This window comes from Onychomys torridus, chromosome 22 (assembly GCF_903995425.1).
Source record: "Onychomys torridus chromosome 22, mOncTor1.1, whole genome shotgun sequence".
NCBI classification, from domain to species: domain Eukaryota; kingdom Metazoa; phylum Chordata; class Mammalia; order Rodentia; family Cricetidae; genus Onychomys; species Onychomys torridus.
The window spans coordinates 29241605-29260187 of record NC_050464.1 but is presented as its reverse complement, the minus strand read 5'-3'; the positions used below and the strand labels follow the sequence as shown (position 1 = coordinate 29260187).

The 18583-nt window shown below is 46.6% G+C and overlaps 1 protein-coding gene across 22 annotated transcripts in view; it reads right to left on the bottom strand.

Moving 5' to 3' along the window:
* Positions 1–13894, bottom strand: part of Clip1 (CAP-Gly domain containing linker protein 1) — a 117803-nt gene extending 103909 nt beyond the window's left edge. For 20 of the 22 annotated variants that reach the window (XM_036172431.1, XM_036172435.1, XM_036172436.1 and 17 more), the window contains exon 1: positions 13467–13577. The gene's annotated coding sequence lies outside the window, so the exon portion shown is untranslated. Of the gene's footprint in view, positions 1–13466; positions 13579–13784 lie in introns of those variants that run through there. The other 2 variants (XM_036172417.1, XM_036172439.1) reach the window with 2 other exon arrangements.
* Positions 13895–18583: the final 4689 nt, after the last annotated feature.

Genomic DNA, 18583 nt, shown 5'->3' with positions numbered 1-18583 from the left:
CTCAGGGGTAGATAAGATGAAGAGCCCCTCCCAGATCCATGACATAAAGTTGACAAGAAGATTGAGAGTATGATGCCAGCCTAGTGAAGTCCAAGCCAGGCTAGGTTATATAACTGTCAAAAAAGTAAAAGAAAATAATAAGCCAGGTGGTTGTGGTGCATGCTTTTAATCCCAGCACTCAGGAGGCAGAGGCAGGTGGATCTCTGTGAGTTCGAGGCCAGCCTGGGCTACCAAGTGAGTTCCAGGAAAAGGCGCAAAGCTACACAGAGAAACCCTGTCTCGAAAAACCAAAATAAATAAGAAAGAAATAAAAAGAAAATAAAAAGAATAATACCAAGAAAGCTGAAATATAATACAAAGTCTAAACTTCCTAAACATGTAGATGAGCCAAAAACTAACTACAAACAACCTGAAAAAATCCTATGCAAAATGAAATTGAGAAAAACCTTTCATATCAACGAGAAAATGCAATATCTAAGTCTAGTTCAAAAATGACAAACAAACCAGGCATAGTGACCCACGCCTGTGATCCCAGCCCCTGAGAGGGTGAGGTAAGAGGCAGAAAGATACTGCTTTAAAAAGGGCAATGTTGCCGGGCAGTGGTGGTGGTGCACACCTTTGGTCCCAGCACTTGGGAGGCAGAGGCAGGCGGAGCTCTGTGAGTTTGAGGCCAGCCTGGTCTACAGAGCATGTTCCTGGACAGCCAGGGCTACACAGGGGAATCCTGTCTCAAACACCAAAAACAAACATCCTGACTAAAATCAACATGGGGAAAGAGGGTTTATCTAACTTAGAGCTTACAGTCCATCATCAGGCGAAGCTCAAGGCAGACCCAGAGGGAGGAACTGAAGCAGAGGCCATGGAGGAGCACTGCTTACTGGCTTGCTCCTCGTGGCTTGCCTAGCCTGCTTTCTTACACAACCCATCACGCCCCTGTCCAGGGGTGGCACTCCCACGTCAATCACTGATCAAGAAAATACCCTATAGACTTGCCTTCAGGCAATGTGATGGATGCATTTTCTCCATCAAGGCTCCTCTTCCCAGATGACCCTAACCTGTATCCAGTTGACAAAAAAACCAATCAGGACACTGATGTAAGACTGCTAGACCTACTCTCCCTGATACTCCTCTATGTAAATTTAGGAATATTTCATATACAAACTCTGTATGCTTTTTTTTGGTGGGGGAGGAGGACAGGGTCTCACTAACCATGGCTGGAACTCTTAAAGATCCTCTTGCCTCTGCCTCCCCAGTCCTGGGATTGAAGGCATGCACCACCATATCAGTCCCACTAAACCTTTTTAAAAGGCCAGACTCAGTCTAGAGAGGTAGCTCAGTGGTAGATTGAGTACTTGCCTAGAATGTGCAAAGCCATCTCCAACATTGAAAAAAGAATAACAAATGAAAGAAAGAGACTCAGTAGCCTTAAAATGAGCAAGTTGAAAAAGCAAACTACTCTGGAAGAACCAGAGTAAAGAACAAAGACGACAGTGAACAAAGCAGTCACCATTCAGATGATCAATGACAAGAAGCCCGGTTAGACACTCCAGGGCCAAAACAACCCAGTGAGAACCAGAGAATTAATTGGCTCCTTAACTCAAAAGGTGTTACAAGGAGTCTTACTTCCAGTTTCTTCCGATCAAGCCCTCACAGAGCAATCTATAAAATCAACCTGTCAGCATGAAATGTTGCTTTGAAAGGATCGTGGAATCGCAAGACGCTGACAGTGAATACAAAGGTTTACGGCATCTTTTCGGAAAAGTCAGACAGAGACATAATCCTCTGAAAAATTAAGTCATACTTGAAAATTATATGGTTTTAAAACTTAGGGTGTATGACACAGAATAGAGTACAAGTTGTACTCAGAGTGGTTTTCAAAAGGGAGGGGACAGAGACAGACAGAAAATGCAACCAACCCCAGCAGAGGGCTAGGACATTAGGCAATGCTGTTTTTAAGGAGGAACTCCAAGCTCTGTGCAACTGCCAGAGATTATGAATATCTGCTTGGTTCAATGGAACGAGGACTACTGTTCTTATGACTTCCATACACAAAAACAAACAGCCTCCCAACGTTCTTCCATCTGCACAAGAATGTGGAAAAATAAGAAACCCAGAAAGCTAAATAATTTGAGTTATTCTGTTCATTTGCACAACATTCTACAAAATTCCCAGTGGTTCTGTAATTCTGATATATGTCACTGCTCAGAAACAGTTCTTAAAGGAGACTAAAATAACTAGCTGTGGTTAGTATCTCCCAGAAGAATCTAAGGTCAGCAGCAGTCACTTACACTAATGTGAAAAGGGGACAATATGCCTAATATAGCAACATAAAACTTCAGACTCAGAAGAGACCTTAGCAATCTAGTTCAGCGAACTCACTTTACCACTGAGGAAACTGATTCTAAAAGTATAATCACTTGTTAATTAATAGTTTATGACTTAAACCCCAATCTCTAGATAGACTCCTGACCCTAGAGCATGCTGGCAAACAAGTTTCTGATCTGTTATACACAGAAGGGATTTGAAAGGGACATTTCAGGTGTATTCAAACTGTCTTCCTTCCCAATTCACAGAGGACTAGAAGACTGCACACTGCTGCTGCTCCTTCATGAGGCACACCAACTGTTCAGAACAAGAAAAGGCCACAGACAACTCAGAAGACTCGAGAACTCCCTCACTGTTTGGGATTTGGGCTCCCCTCTTTAAATGGCTTTTTGTTTTCACTTGGCGAATGTGCAACCATACAGTTGCTGTGGGTCTTGAGAGCCAGTGGAAAAAGGAACGTTTCCATATTGATAAGACCGCAGAACGCTGATTTCAAAAGAAGGCATCAGTCTATGAAATGCGCTCACAAGTTCACCGCTGGCTGTCTGGAGCAGTCAGCCTAGATGCCGTCAGCGGAAACTCAGAATTGCTGCTTTCATCATTTGGGTTTTAGGTGCTGGGTTCAGTGTTGGTCACAATCATATGTAGCTCACCTGCGATGCAGACACACAGCAAGTTCTACCAGGCCTTAGAAAGAAAACTCCACCTTTAATTAAACCTTGAGAAAGACAACCGGGGAGCACACAAAAGGGCCGGCAAGCTGGCAGGACACGAGTTCTGGCAGGAGGGGTGCAAGTGACTTTTCCATTCGGAACATCGTCAATCACTGTTCCCCACTGACAACTGCTCATTAAAACATGCCCTTTCAATCACGCAAGGCACTCCTACTCAAATTAACGTCGTAAACATGGCAGGAAGAAAGGTTTCATTTCTCAAGCCAGGAAACCTCATTGTCTCCCAGTACAATTGAAATGACAGAATAACAGTGCTGATTGAAAGGTGAAGGGGGGGAAGAAGAGGAGCATTTACCGAGTTTACACCCATTGCTCCATTTAATCTACATGCCCATGATCAAGCAACTGTCATCCACAATTTATAGATGAAAGAACTGGGCTCCAAAGATTTGAATAAAGTCATCCACAAAATAACAGAGCTGGAGTTTGCAGCCAAGAAAAGGATGGAGCTGGGCATGGTAGCACACACCTAGGACTCCCGATCACAGCAGATCGAGAGTTCAAAGATCTACACTGAGGATCTACCTTAAAGGGGGTGGGGCTGCTGAAAAGGTTCAGCAGGCAGCTAGAGCACTTAAGGGCATTCTTGCTCTTCCAGAAGACCAAGCTTGGTTTCCAGCACTCACATCAGAGCTCACAAACCACCTGTAATTCCACGCACACACACAGACACAAACACGCACTCGTAAATGAAAAAAATAAGTAAACCAAATGTGGCGGCACACGCCTTTAATCCCAGCACTTGGGAGGTAGAGGCAAGTGGATCTCTGTGAGTTCAAGGCCAGCCTGGTCTATACAGGAAGTTCCAGCCAGCCAAGGCTATGCAGTGAGACCTTGCCTCAAAAAATAAAGGGAAAGAGACCTATTGCTGGGTATAATGGTGCATGCCTATAATCTCAAGCATTCAAGAAGCCGAAGTAAGGGGCTCACTGCAAGGCTGAGGCCAGCCGGGCCTACACAGCAAGTTATAGGCTAACCAAGTCGACCTAGGAAGACTCCCCGCCCCACCTCAAAAAAGGACAAGGAATAACTTCTTGTTCTTAACTTGTCTTCTATGAGGAGGCAGGTCTGTAGTCCAGGGTTTGAAGTTATTTCCCTCTGCTTGTTATTTGGGCTAGTGCCTCCCACAGCAGATACTTGACAAGTGCCTGATGAATATGTGGATTAAAAGATAAGGGACAGGCCAACATCCCAACACTACAGGGCAGAGGCAGCCTGGTTTACATTGCAAGTTCCAGGCCAGCTAGGGCCATATAGTAAGATTCTGTCTCAGGGTTCAGGGGGTATCTCGGAAAGGTTTTGCATAAGGACCTGAGTTCAATCCCTAGAACCAATATTTAAAAACAAATAAAAAGAGGGGTTGGGGATTTAGCTCAGTGGTGGAGCGCTCGCCTAGCAAGCTCAAGGCCCTGGGTTTGATCCTCAGCCCCAGAAAAAATAAAAAATAAATAAAAAGAAAAGACAGGCATTGTGGCCCAGTGACCCAGAGCTGTAATCCCAGAGCCGGAGAGGCAGAGAAATGTGGATTCCCCCCCCCCCTCCCCAGATCTCCTTGGCTAGCCATCCTAGCCTAACTGGTTAAGTTCAAGGCTGGTCAGAGGCCCTATTTCAAGAAAATAAAAGCAGGGATATTTGAGGAACTCCAAAATATTGACCTCTGGTCTAAACACACACACATTCTCCTCTCTCTCTCTCTCTCTCTCTCTCTCCTCTCTCTCTCCCTACCTCCCTCCCCTTCCTCTAAGTAGCTGTTTTAAGCAGGGGAGGGCCAGAGAGATGCTCAATGGTTAAGAACACTTGCTGTTCTTCAGAGGACCCAGATTTGATCCCCACACTCACTTGGCAACTCACAACCATCCATATCTCCAGTTATAGGTATCTGACACCCACTTCTGGCCTCTACAGTTGCCAAGCATGTACTATATATATAGACATACACATAAAAAAATAAAAACAAATCTTTTAATACATAAAATATAAAACAATGACAAAAACTGACTGTTGAGGCCAGAGAGATGGTTCAGCAGTCAAGAGTGCATACTGTCCGTGCAGAAGAGCTGAGTTCATTTCCAAGAAGCCATGTTCAGTAGCTCACCACCACCTACAACTCTAGCCCGAGGAGACCCAATGCTCCCCTCTGGCCTCTGAAGGTACTGCTCTCACATACACAAATCCGCACTTAGATACACAGGCATATATACACACTTTTTTAAAAGTCTTGAAAAACAAAGTCTTCAAGGGGCTGGGCATGTAGCTCAGCAACAGAGCACTTGCCTAGCATGCACAAGGTCCTAGATTCAATCTCCAGCAACACACACACACACACACACACACACACACACACACACACACACACAATATTTTTAAGCTTTAATTGGATCTGTAGATTAGACCTAAATAACAAGAACAGGCCTCTTCAATTGATTGTCGAAACCAATAAAGGCTGTTCACATTTTTAAAAAAAGTTTTCTAGAGCCAGGTGGCGGTGGTGGCGCACGCCTTTGATCCCATCACTTGGGAGGCAGAGGCAGGTGGATCTCTGTGAGTTGGCCCTCAGTTGGTGCTGTCTGAGAAGGTGGTATAGCATCACTAGGGGTGGGCTTTTAGAGCTCACAGCCTTACCCCACTTCCAGATTGTTCTCTCTGCTTCATGCCTACAGGTGAAAATGTAATCTCCCAGCTCTCTGGTCCTGCCTCCTCTGCCATTACAGACACTCCCTCTGGAACCATAAACCCAAATAAACTCTTTTTCATAAGTTGACTTGGTCATGGTGTTTTATCACAGCAACAGTGAAGTAATTAACAAATCCTCTGACCTCCACATTCATGCTATGGCATATACACACACACACACACACACACACACACACACACACACACTGTAAAATAAAATGAAATAAAAATAATCTGTACAGTCTGGAAGGAAAAAACTAATCACAGCTGCCTTTCTGTTATACATCAAACCCAAATTCCAGATGACTTGCACATCCTGAACATCTGGATCCTTAGGCCCTTGGCTTCAAAAATAACACTCCCAATCAAGGACTTGCCACCTTCAAGTGTCAAAAATGGGCAGACTCTTCAACTGGGATTTAACCCAAGCTTGGATATAAGTTAAGTGAGGGAGAATATAAACACCCAACTATGTAATTCAAGTTGGAAGCATACTGGGCCGTATGATTACATAAAATTTAGGGAAGCAAAACGTCTGCCTTAGCCTCGTGAAGATTCCTGAGAAGAGACACAGGACGCAGATGAAAATGCAGGCCTCCCCGGGACTAAGATGCCAGATAGGTGTCCCAACAGGGATTCCAGAACAGGACTATTTCCCCTTTTCAAGGAATTTGCAAAAAAATAACTTTTAAGATGTTGCTAGACCACAATAAACAGACAATCAAAAAACAGACCCACCCACTGAGTTAGTGCTAATGGAATCTGTCCTTCTAGAAGTGCCAGATGGAGATTTAAAGGGGAAAAAAAGCTCTTTACTGACTGAAGCCAAGATTCCTTGGTACTTCATGCCAGGTCCAGGATATTAACCCAGATGTCCTAGCCAAATTCAAGGTTGGTTAAGTACAATCTGTCAACCTATTTAAAAAAAAAATGGAGTGGGAGAAGCTCCTTCTGTACCCTGACTACAGTCTGAAGAGGTCACTCTTCCCTAAAATTCCTGTACAGTACCATCAGCCAATGCTGATATAGATTCTTGAGTTCCACCTATATGGGAAACATACCCTATGTTTATTAAAAATATATAACCTTTAATCCCAGTACTTGGGAGGCAGAGGCAGGTGGATCTCTGAGTTCAAGACCAGCCTGGGCTACAGAGTGAGTTCCAGGACAGCCAGGGCTACACAGAAAGACCCTGTCTTGGAAACTGTGTTCCCCCACTCCCACCCCCCCAAAAAAACCAAAAAAGAAACTGAAGCATGAAACCTTTTTTTTTTGGGGGGGGGGTTCCAAGAGAACCATGAGACTTTTAAGACTAAAAAGCAGGGCTGTGCTGCCAAAAGTACAGCTGGGAAGAAGAACATATGCACTTCTCATGACACAGACTCCTTTGGTTAAACAAAGATCCTGGGTTGATGTACAAAAACGGTTAAAAGCACTGGCTGTTCTTCCAGAGAACCGGGGTTCAATTCCCAGCATCCATATGGAGGGTTACAACCATCTGTAACTCCAACTCCAGGGGATCTAACTGCCTCTTCTGGTCTCTACGAGAACAGCATCAATATGGTACACAGACATACATACACAGAATTTTTTTTTTATTTTAATAGGAAAGTATAAAGGTATATATTCGGGGCTGGAGCGATGGTTAAGAGCACTGGCTGTTCTTCCAGAGGACTCAGGTTCAATTCCCAGCACACACATGGTGGCTCACACCTGTCTATAACTCCAGTTCCAGGGGATCTGACACCCTCACACCAATGCACATAAAATAAAATTAAAAATAAATTATACAAAGAAGGTATATATTCAATAGAAAGGTGGTGGTGGGAATACAGCATGTATGAGGTTTAATCCCCAATGTGGGTGTCTGCGGAGGGGGTCCAAGTCAAGTACTTGGCTCGCCAGCTTTTGAGCAACCACTGACTTGATGTTCTATTGCCGAGGTATTTTGCACATTTACTAAAATAACATGAACTAGGGTTCAGTTCTTGCTCTGTTTTCATTAGCTATGAGGCAGTAAAATTCTTTGAACTTTAACTCTCCATATTTTTAACTCAACCTTGATTACAGTTAATAAGACAGCAAAAGCTGGACATGGTAGTCAATGCCTAACCCCAACTACCACAGACACTGAGGGGCAGGATGGTGAGATCTAGCTGATCAGAGGCAACATATAAGATCCCGGTTTGCTTTAGTTTTTTTTTTTTTAAAGCCAGGCACGAAGCCTGGCAGTGGTTGCGCACCAGGACAGCCAAGGCTACACAGAGAAACCCGGTCTCAAATACAAAAAAACAAAACAAACAAAAAGCCCAGGTATGGAGCCAGGTGGTGGTGCAGGCCTTTAATCCCAGCACCTGAGAGGCAGAGGAGGCCAAAAAGGGCAGGTATGATGTAAGCTGGCTCCCACCTGGAATCCCAGCACGCAGGAGGAGTGCGTGGGGGGGGGGGGGGCGGCGCACGGGACTCGACGACAGTGTGTACACAGCCCAGTGCTAGTGTTGGCCTGGTATGTGTGAGAAGCCTGGGTTCAACGTCATCTCTAGGACAGACTAGCAGATAAATGAATGGATGACACATTAAATCATTCTGGGTCTTTCAGTATTCTAACAAATATTATTTATTTGTTATTCTAACAAATTATATTTACAGCCTGTAAGCCTTCAAATTATCTGCTCTCCAAGCTTCCAATGTCAAGGCCTTTGAACTTTCTGGTCCCTCTTCCATATGATCCCTGTTCCCTTTAAGGATTAACACTCTCTAACTTTCTTTACATTTCTACTGAAATCATATTCTCGGCCGGGTCTCTTGCAGCCCTATCTGAAATTCCTCTAATTTTATCTACAACTCTCTGTATTCCTCCTTCTCTAGTTTGTGGGGGTTTTTTTCTTTGCCATGTATGGCATTCTAATATACAAAATACTTATATGTAATATGTGTATCATCTTCCTAGGGGAAGGGAAGTTTTGTTTTTCCAAAACATGGTTTCTCTGTGTAGCCCTGGCTGTTCTGGATCTCGCTCTGTAGACCAGGCTGGCCTTGAAATTAAGAGATTCACCTGCCCCTGCCTCCCAAGTGCTGGGATTAAAAGCCACCAGTGGCTGGCAGAGAAGTTCTAAGACTAAGTTTACGTCATTTTATCCATTTTACACGGCACAGTAAATGGCTGGATAAGTATCTGTGGTGTGAATACGGAATAGACCTCATTACACCGACAGACAGATTCACCGCAGCTCCATAAACAGCCTCTGGAGGAATCACAACACTTCCAGGTTGCTAAAAGAAGTGCAGGCTTGCCATGACTAATAACATTGACTCCTTTATTTCTTTTGCATGTCAAAGAAAAACACGGATGGTGGAGCACACCTTTGGTCCCAGCACTTGGGAGGCGGAGACAGGTGGATCTCTGAATCTGAAGCCAGCCTGGTCTACAGATCGAGGTCCAGGACAGCCAGGGCTACACAGAGAAACCGTGTCTTGGAAAACCAAAAGGAAGTGGGGAGGGGTAAACGGGGGGGGGGGGGGGAGGAGGAGGGAGGGGAAGATCTCTCACCTCATTTGTTGGCTACTGAGGTAGCAGGGAGTTAAACAGGGTGAAGAGTCACCTAACACTTCATAGATAGTTGGCTTTTGTTTTTTTAATTACATTTAATTCATTTCCTGTGTGTATATGTGAGGTCCAAGGACAAGTTTCAGGAGTCAGTGGGTCCCATGAATCGGATTTAAGGGCGAGATTCTTTACCTTCTGAGCCATTCCGCTAACCCCACTGGCTTTTTTGGTTGTTTTTACACTTTTTGGAGACAAGCTATCACTGTGAATCCCTAGCTGCCCTAGAACTCGCTCTGTAGACCAGGCTGCCATCAGACTCACAGAGACCCAGCAGCCTCTGCCTCACAAGTGAAGAATTAAAGGTGTTACAGCAGTATGGGAATTTTGGGCTTCCCCCACCCACCCCCAAGATAGGGTTTCTCCGTGTAGTTTTGGTGCCTGTCCTGGATCTCACTCTGTAGACCAGGCTGGCCTCGAACTCACAGAGATCAGCCTGGCTCTGCCTCCTGAGTGCTGGAATTACAGGCGTGTACTGCCGCCACCGCCGCCCGGCATAGCTTTTTTTAATGTCAACAAATATTAAGCCATCTCCTTGTGTCTTTACCATGATCACTTCTGTTTTGTGTTTTGTTTTGTTTTTTCTTTAGCTCTGACCATCTACAAAGCTAGTCTTAAAATTTATGGATCACATAATTTCAATCAACTAAATAAATATTTTGAGCACATAAAATGGTAGAATTCTGCAGAGGATTCCACAAAGTAGGGGGCAGGGGGAGGAAAGCCTTTGATATGCAAAGTCTAGAAGAAACAGAAATCTATTAGAAAATAATAATGAAGAACACCAGGAAGTCAACATAAAGACACTTAAAAGTTCCTACCTTTGTATGAGATACAAGAAGACCAAATCATCCATGACACACAACCCTCTGAATTTCAAACCCAATAGACAGAATTTTAAAAAAGGAGGCAGGAGGCTGGAGAGACAGTTAAACAGTTAAGGGGTATCTACTGCTGTTTCAGAGGACTCAGGTTTATTTCCCAGCATTCACATGACAGCTCACAAACACCCATAACTCCAGGAGAGCACATAAAACATGCAGGCAAATGCTCATATGAATAAAAACAAATAAATCTTAGAAAAAGAGATTGCTAGAGAGATAGCTCAGCAGTTAAGAACAAGGGCTGTTCTTGCAGAGGACCTGAGCTGGGTTCTTAGCACCCATATTGGGAGGGTACTTGTAGCTCCAGCTCTCATGTGACTGCCCTGGGCATTTCGCTAACATGCACAAACTCGCCAGCCATTGTGTGTGTGTGTGTGTGTGTGTGTGTGTGTGTGTGTGTGTGTGTGTGTATAGGGCTAAAGGGATAGCTCAAAAGTTAAGTGTTTACTGCTCTTGCAAAGGACCTGGGTTTAGTTCCTAGAACCCACATGGTAGCTCATAAGCATCTGTAACTCCAGTTATAGGGGATCCAACATCTTCTCTGACCTCCTCTAGCACCTGGCAGGCACACACTTAAGCAAACACTCGTACAAATAAAATAAAAATAAATCATTAAAATTTATTTATTAGAGACAGACTTTTTCTGTGTAGTTTTGGTGCCAGGTTGGGCTCGAACTCACAGAGATCTGCCTGCCTCTGCCTCCCAGTGCCGGGATTAAAGGCCTGTACCACCACAGTCCAGCTTAAATTAAATTTTAAAAAGCCACATTGGAGATGTAGCTCAGTGGCAGTGCTTGTCTGCCATGTCTAAGTCATCAGTCCAATCCCAAGCATGGTTGTTACAGAAAAAAAAAAAAGAAAGAAATCAAGCATTACTGAGTTAATCTACACACATAATGGGTCATGTAACCAAGTTAATATTAGAAACTGGGTAAAGCAGGCAGTGGTGGTGCACACCTTTAATCCCAGCACTCGGGAGACAGAGCCAGGCAGATCTTTGTGAGTTCAAGGCCAGCCTGGTTTACCGAGTGAGATCCAGGAAAGGTGCAAAGCTACACAGAGAAACCCTGTCTCAAAAAACAGAAAAAGAAAGAAGGAAGGAAGGAAGGGAGGGAGGGAGGAAAGAAAAGAAGAAACTGGGTAAAAATAAATAAAAGTATTAAACTTCTAGGCCTGGAAAGATGGCTTCATCAGGAAAAGGTGCTTGCAGCCTGGTCTCACAACCTGAGTTTGATCCACTGGACCTACCTGGGCAGCACAGACCTTGATCCATAGACTTACATTGCAGAAGGAAAGGCCTGGCTCCCACAAGCTGTCTGACCTCTGACCTCCACATGCACATTATGATACACATAAATACACAAACCCACACTAAATGTACTAAAAATTAATTCTTAGAAACTATGAAACTCCTAAAAAAAAAAAAAAAAAAAAAAAAACAGAACAGCAAGATCCTCATGTTCGGGGATCCTAGGAAAGTTCCCACCCAGTTCCATTTTTACCCCTTTGAAGCAGGCCTAGTGGATGCCTGACAGCTTTCTCTGAACCTCCACAAGGAGCACTCACCCACTTTGTTAGCTGTAACAATGTCCAGCCTTGCTCTGTGCCACCGATTCACTGTGCAGACAAAACTACTACACTGACCGAGGTACAGCTCCTGACATCACTGACGGGCTGTGACTCTGACCTTTCAATGCCCTCTCGGTCAATGCGGATGACAACAACCTTCCTAGGTTGGATGGATTACTCCAGATTCAAAACCCCACACTTGCCCCAGAGCCTGGCCAGAAGAAGCCCTCAAGAAACGTTAATTGTTATTATTTCAAGAGAAAGAAATGCCCCCGAGGCTGAAGAGCAGCATACCTGAGGATTCTGGCCAATGATCAGTATGCCTAAAGCCAAACACCGCTCCTCTGACCGGGAAGCACTAATAAGAGTAATAATAACAATATCCTAGAATCAGAATCATCCCATCGCGGCAGCCAGCCACGGCATAAATGCTTACAGAGCCCCAAGCAGCCAGGCACAGTCTTGGCCTAGAAGAGGAAGAGAGGCCAGGCTGCTGAATCACACACACACACACACACACACATGCACGAAAAAAGAAAATTATAGAAATCATCTCCAAAAAAACCCCAAAAAACAGTAATTGGCGCCCAAGTGATTTGCTAAAAACAGGTATCCATCCACACGGACCTAACGTGTTATTTCTCCTTCATACCCAGAGGTGGGGCTGGGCAGGGAGGAAGGGGGTGGTGGTGCGCGGTTCCTGGCAGATGGAAACGCCACATGGAGAGCAGAGGCTGCGGGATTTCAGGGCCGGACCCCACGATCAAAATCCGATATTTTGGGTTTTGTTTTGTTTTGTTGTTTTTCCATCATCATAACGCAAGACCTCCAAACCCGAGAAGGAAAACCAGCAGCCTCTGCTTTTTCAACGCTTTCCCCCTCCCCGCCCCGCAACCTCCCGAACAAGTGTCATCTGTCTCCCGCGCCAATCCCCGGCCGCCGGAGCAGGCTCGGGTTACCCGGCGGCGGTGATTTCGGAGAGCTCGGGCACCCCCGTGCCGCCCGCCCTTCCACCTTCTCCGAGAGAATCTCCATCCCAGGGATCTGAACGTGGCGAAAAAAAAAAAACAAAACCAAAAGCCGGGAGCCGAGCAGGGACGTGGCCCGGCCGGGCCGGGTCAGGCCCGGGGCGACCCAGGCCAGGACGCCCTCCACGCCGGCTCGCACACGGGGCAGCCGGCGTCCCCGGCCTGACTTAGAGGAGGAAGGGCTCCGGCTGGGGACGAGCGGCGGCGTCCCGGGGCAACAGGTCCAACCGGACCCGCGGCCTCCACGAAGGGGCAGAGCCAGACCCGGAGCTCCCCGCAAACCTCCCCAAAGAGCTGAGGCGGGGACGCGGGCGAGCGGCGCCCGAGGCGGCGCGGGGGGCCAAGGAGTCCACGCTCCATCTTGGGGCGGGCGGGAGGAAGGCAGGCAAGGCCCCGGGCCGCGGCAGCCAAGCCCTTTCCTCTCCGGCGCTCGCTCTCCTCCTCCCGGCCTGCCCGCCCGCCCGCCCGCCGTCACGGGGTGCGCCCGGGTCGCCTCCAGCCGCCGCGGCCCCGGCGGGGGACGTGGCGGGAGCTGGGGACGAGCCTTCCCTCCCGGGCTCGCCCGGAACCCGGAGGGGAGAACGGGTGGGTGAGAAACGGCGAGGACGGAGAGAAAGAGAGAGAACACACAGGCCCGCGCTTCGCTCACCGCCTGGGACGCCGCGGATCTCCGCCACCTGCCTCGCAGCAGCAGCAGCAGCAGCCGCCGCGGCCGCCGCCTCCCGCCTCCCCGGCTCTTCGGCTCGGGGCGGGGAAGAGAACGTGACGCGCCGCCGCCGCCGCCGCCGCGGGGCCGGGAGGAGAAGACGCCGCCCGCCCGTCCGCCCGCCCGTCCGCCCGCCCCTCCCCGCGCCCGAGCCGCTGCCGCTCGCCCGCTCGCCCGCTCGCCCGCCGCCCCTTTGTCTGCGCGCCCCTAAATCCTTCCCCTAGACCACCGCGAGGACGAGCCGGGTGCCCGGGGACCCACCGAGAGAGGCCTGCACCCGCGGGCGCCTTGGCATTGCAGGCGACTCCCCGGTTTCCTAGCACAGAAGTGCCCAGAATTTGCAAGTCACCCCGGATGGCTGGATGGCTAGCTGGCTGGATGGCTGGCTGGCTAGCTCTACACGTCGGTCGAGCCGACCACTGCTGGGGTGGGGGGGGGTGGGGTGGGGTGCGGTTGTGTGTGTGTGTGTGTGTGTGTGTGTGTGTGTGTGTGTGTGTGTGTGATTCATTTCTTTTTGCCTCCAGTTGGAAGGGAAGATGCCCGTGTGCAGGCTGAGCTTGGGATGGACGGTCTCTGCTCTCCAGGAAAACACTGAGGGGTTAAAAAAAAAAATCCTTTGAGCCCAGCCCCGGGCTACAGCCCGTTAGTTTAAGAAAAGCCTCCTTTATTCGCCCCAGTCGTTTGGACGGAAGCCCAGGTTCGTGTCCCGTCCCAGCTCCTCCCCAAGGAGGGATCCCCTTGAAAAGCTTTTGAAAGGGACTGGAGAGGACGCTGTAACAGCCAGCTCAGGGCTGCGGTACCAGAGGGCGGCCAGCATTTCGCTCCCATGGACCATGGCAACCCCAGAAGTTTTGCAGCTCCCAGGCAGAAATCTGCAGCTGTTGGGAGCCCCGGGGTTTTGCGGCGACTCCTTGGTGTGTTGGAAGGGGCCATAGGCTTCCTCTTCCTTCCCGGTAGGAGAAAACATTCTCCGGAGGGTGACCTCCCTTGTTGACCTCTATTCAAAACATCCTTGTGCCTGGACAAGCAGGCAAGCCACAGGGCTCAGGAAGGGAACTCCACTGGAGAGGCACGAAGTTCTCAACAAAGTGAATTTATCTGCAGACCCTCCTGTCTATTTAAGCCTCAAATCATAATAAATGAATGAATGAATAAATAAATAAATAATAACCATTACCTGATTCTACCTGGGCCTGATACACAAGCTCCAAGGTCAAGAGGTGATAGTACCCTTGGAATCCCGGATTTATTCCTACTCAGAAAGGCAGTCCTGACGCCCTCATCTGAATACCATTCAGCTTCTACAGCATGTCATGTAGTCATAAATACCATGGATTTTGGGGCAAAAAGCACTGTCAATGACGGGAGTCAATATACATAGACTTATGGGTTTTGCCTTATATTTTGTGTTGAGCCCATCTTTTTAAATGTGTTTATTTACGTTTGAGACTGTCTGTCTATATAGTCCTGGCTGTCCTGGATCTCACTATAGCGATGAGATGAAAAGGCATGCCCTTCTGGTTTTGTTGTTGGGATTTACTTTGTTTATTGAGACAGGCTCTCACTAGGTGGCCCTGGCTGACCTGGAACTCACTAGGTAGACCAGGCTGGCCTCCAATTCACAGAGATCTGCCTGTCTATACCTGGTAAGTTCTGGGGTTAAAGGCATGTGCCACCATCCCTGGATGCCTGTGTTGGTTTTTGTTTTGTTTTGGTTTTTGGTTTTTTTTTTTTGTTTTAATATTTACTGGGTGTGGGGGTGGGTGTATGGGTGTGTTTGTGGGGGGGTTGCGCGCACGCAGTAGAGGAGAAACATGTAAGTCTTGTTCCACCTTTACACAGACTCCAGGACTTAAACTCAGTTCTCCAGGCTTGCTAGGCAACACCTGAAAGCCATCTTGCTGGCCCCTATCTTTATTTAAAATATATTAACTTGCATTTTTGTTTTTTATTCTCTCTTTTGATGAACTCATTAAACGGACCACAGTGGTATATGTCTATTAATCCCAGTATTTGGGAGGTGGAGGCAAGATCAGAAGTCCACTGTCATCCTCCAGGGCCAGCCTGAGCTACTGATACCCTCTCTAGAAAAGCAAAAAATCCAGTTTGTTGATGTAAGCCTTTTGTTCCAACACTTGGGAGGCAGAGGCAGGCCGATTCCTGAGTTTGAAGCCATCATAGTCTGGACCAGTAAGATAAAGGTGCCTACCACCAAACCAGAAAAATCTAAGTTCAATCCCTGGGACCTGCATGGTGGAAAAAGGGTACCAGCTTCCGGGAGCTGCCCTCCTCTGGCTTCTACACAACCCCTGTGGCGCGTGCATGCCCCTCCCATACAAGTAAACACACAGATAAAATATCACTAAAAAAAATTTGTCAAGAAGTTACTGGGGGTTGGGGATTTAGCTCAGTGGTAGAGCGTTCGCCTAGCAAGCGCAAGGCCCTGGGTTCAATTCTCAACTCCCAAAAAAAAAAAAAAAAGAAGTTGCTTGCTAAGCCCTCCAAAATAAGCATTCACCAAGCCACTGTGCTTTGTTCCTTTGTCTGCAGATGAGGTCTTTTTTCTTTTATTTTTTTTTTTTTATTTTTCGAGACAGGGTTTCTCTGTGTAGCTTTGTGCCTTTCCTGGAACTCGCTTTGGAGACCAGGCTGGCCTCGAACTCACAGAAATCCGCTTGCCTCTGCCTCCCCAGTGCTGGGATTATTAACAGTGTGCCACCACCGCCCAGCTTTTTTTTTTTTTTTTTTTTTTGAGGGATCTTTTACAACTGAAGATAACCTTAAATTTTTAAATTCCTGGTCCTCCTGCATCTGCTTCCCAAGTCCTAGAATTACCAGCGTGTATTATCACACCTGCTTTATGATGCTGCTGATCTAATAGAGCAGTCACTTGGGCGCTAGGCAAGCACTCGGGTACATCCCTAGGATTTGGTTTTTGGTTGTTGTTTCTTGTGATTTGTTTTAAAGGCTATTTCTATATAGACCCACTGGCATCAAACTCACAGAAATCCACCTGCCTCTGCCTCTGGAGTGCTGAGATTAAAGGCATGTGCCAGCCGGCATGCCTGGGCAGTCCCTTGTTTGTTTTTGGAGACATGGTCTCAAGTAGCCCAGGCTAGCCTCCAAATTTCTATATAGATAAGGATGACCTTAAATTCCTGAGCCTCCAGCCGGGTCGATGGTGGTGCACCCCTTTAATCCCAGCCCTCTGGAGGCAGAGCCAGGCAGATCTCTGTGAGTTCAAGGCCAGCCTGGGCTACCAAGTGAGTTCCAGGAAAGACATAAAGCTACACAGACAAACCCTGTCTCTAAAAACAAAACAAAACAAAACAACAACAATAACAAAAAATTCCTGAGCCTCCTGCCTAACCTACCAGGCCCTGGTGTGACAGTCCTGTGCCACTAAACCCAGATTTAGTGTGTCTTTTAAAATGTATGTCACCTGTAAAGGTATAAGATTTTTTTTAACATGGTACTTGTTTTGGTTTTTTTTAAGATTTATTTATTTATTACATATACAGTGTTCTGCCTGCATGCCAGAAAAGGGCGCCATATCTCATTACAGATGGTTGTGAGCCACTATGTAGTTGCTGGGAATTGAACTCAGGACCTCTGGAAGAACAGCCAGTGCTCTTAACCACTGAGCCATCTCTCTAGCCCACGACCCTGTATCTTAGTTAGGGTTTCTATCATTATAAAGAGACACCAGGACTATAGCAACCCTTAAAAGAGAAAAACATTTAATTAGGAGGGCTTACATTTTTCACATCATAGTCCATCATGGTGGAAGTCAGGACAGGAACCCAAGCAGGGCTGGAACCTGGAGACAGGAGCTGATGAAGAGGCCATGAAGGGAAGCTGCTTACTGGCTGGCTTACAGTTCGGAGGTTTAGTCCTTTATCCTTACTGTGGGACATGGTATAGTGTGCAGGCAGACACGGTGCTGTAGAGGTAGCTGAGAGTTCTACATCTTGACTCACAGGCAACAGGAAGTGGTCTGAGACTCTGGGTATGACTTGAGCATATAGGAGACCTCAAAGCCGGCCTCCACAGTGACACACTTCCTCCAATGAGGCCATATCAACTCCAACAAAGCCACACCTCCTAATAGTACCACTCTCTTTGCAAGCTTTTTTTTTTTTTCAAACCACCACACCCTGTCTAAAAAAAAAAAAAAGAAAGAAAGAAAAGAAAAGAAAAAAGAAGAAAGCTGAGGATGAGACCCTAGATTCCATCCAGATTTATTTTCATTATTTCAGTCTTTGCTTTCTTCCTACGTGTTTATTCATTTGATTTTGAATTTTTAGGACAGCTTGAGGGATTACATTATCGCCCTTTACCTTGTGGGTTCTAGGGTTGAGGTAGTCAGGTTTGGTAGGAAAGCACCTTTGCCTACTGAGGCATCTCGCCCACTCTCGTTGATTTTTTTCTTTTTCTTTAGACAGGATCTTACTTTGGAACTTTTTTAAAATTTTTTTTAAAGATTTATTTTTTTTATTATGTATACAGTATTCTGCCTTCATGTGTGCAAGCCAGAAGAGGGCGCCAGATCTTATTACAAGTGGTTGTGAGCCACCATGTGGTTGCTGGGAATTGAACTCAGGACCTCTGGGAGAGCAGTTGGTGCTTTTAACCACTGAGCCATCTCTCCAGCCCATTCTTTTTTTTTTTAATGTTGTGCACCATCACTACACATCTAGAATGCTATTTCTATAAGCCATAGTGACACTTCTGGTTTTATAGAACTTTTTTTTTTTTTCTTTTAAAGCAAAAATGGTGAAAAAATGACAAACAGGGGCTGGAGAAAAAAGAGCACTGGCTGCTCTTCCAGAGGACCCAGGTTCAATTCCCAGCACCCACATGGCAGCTCACAACTGTCTATAATTCCAGTTCTAGGGAATCTGACACTCTCACACCAATGCATATAAAATAAAGTTAAATAAATTATTTTTAAAAAATGACAGGGGGCTGGAGAGATGGCTCAGTGGTTAAGAGCACTGGCTGCTGTCCCAGAGGTCCTGAGTTCAATTCCCAGGAACCACATGGTGGCTCACAACCAT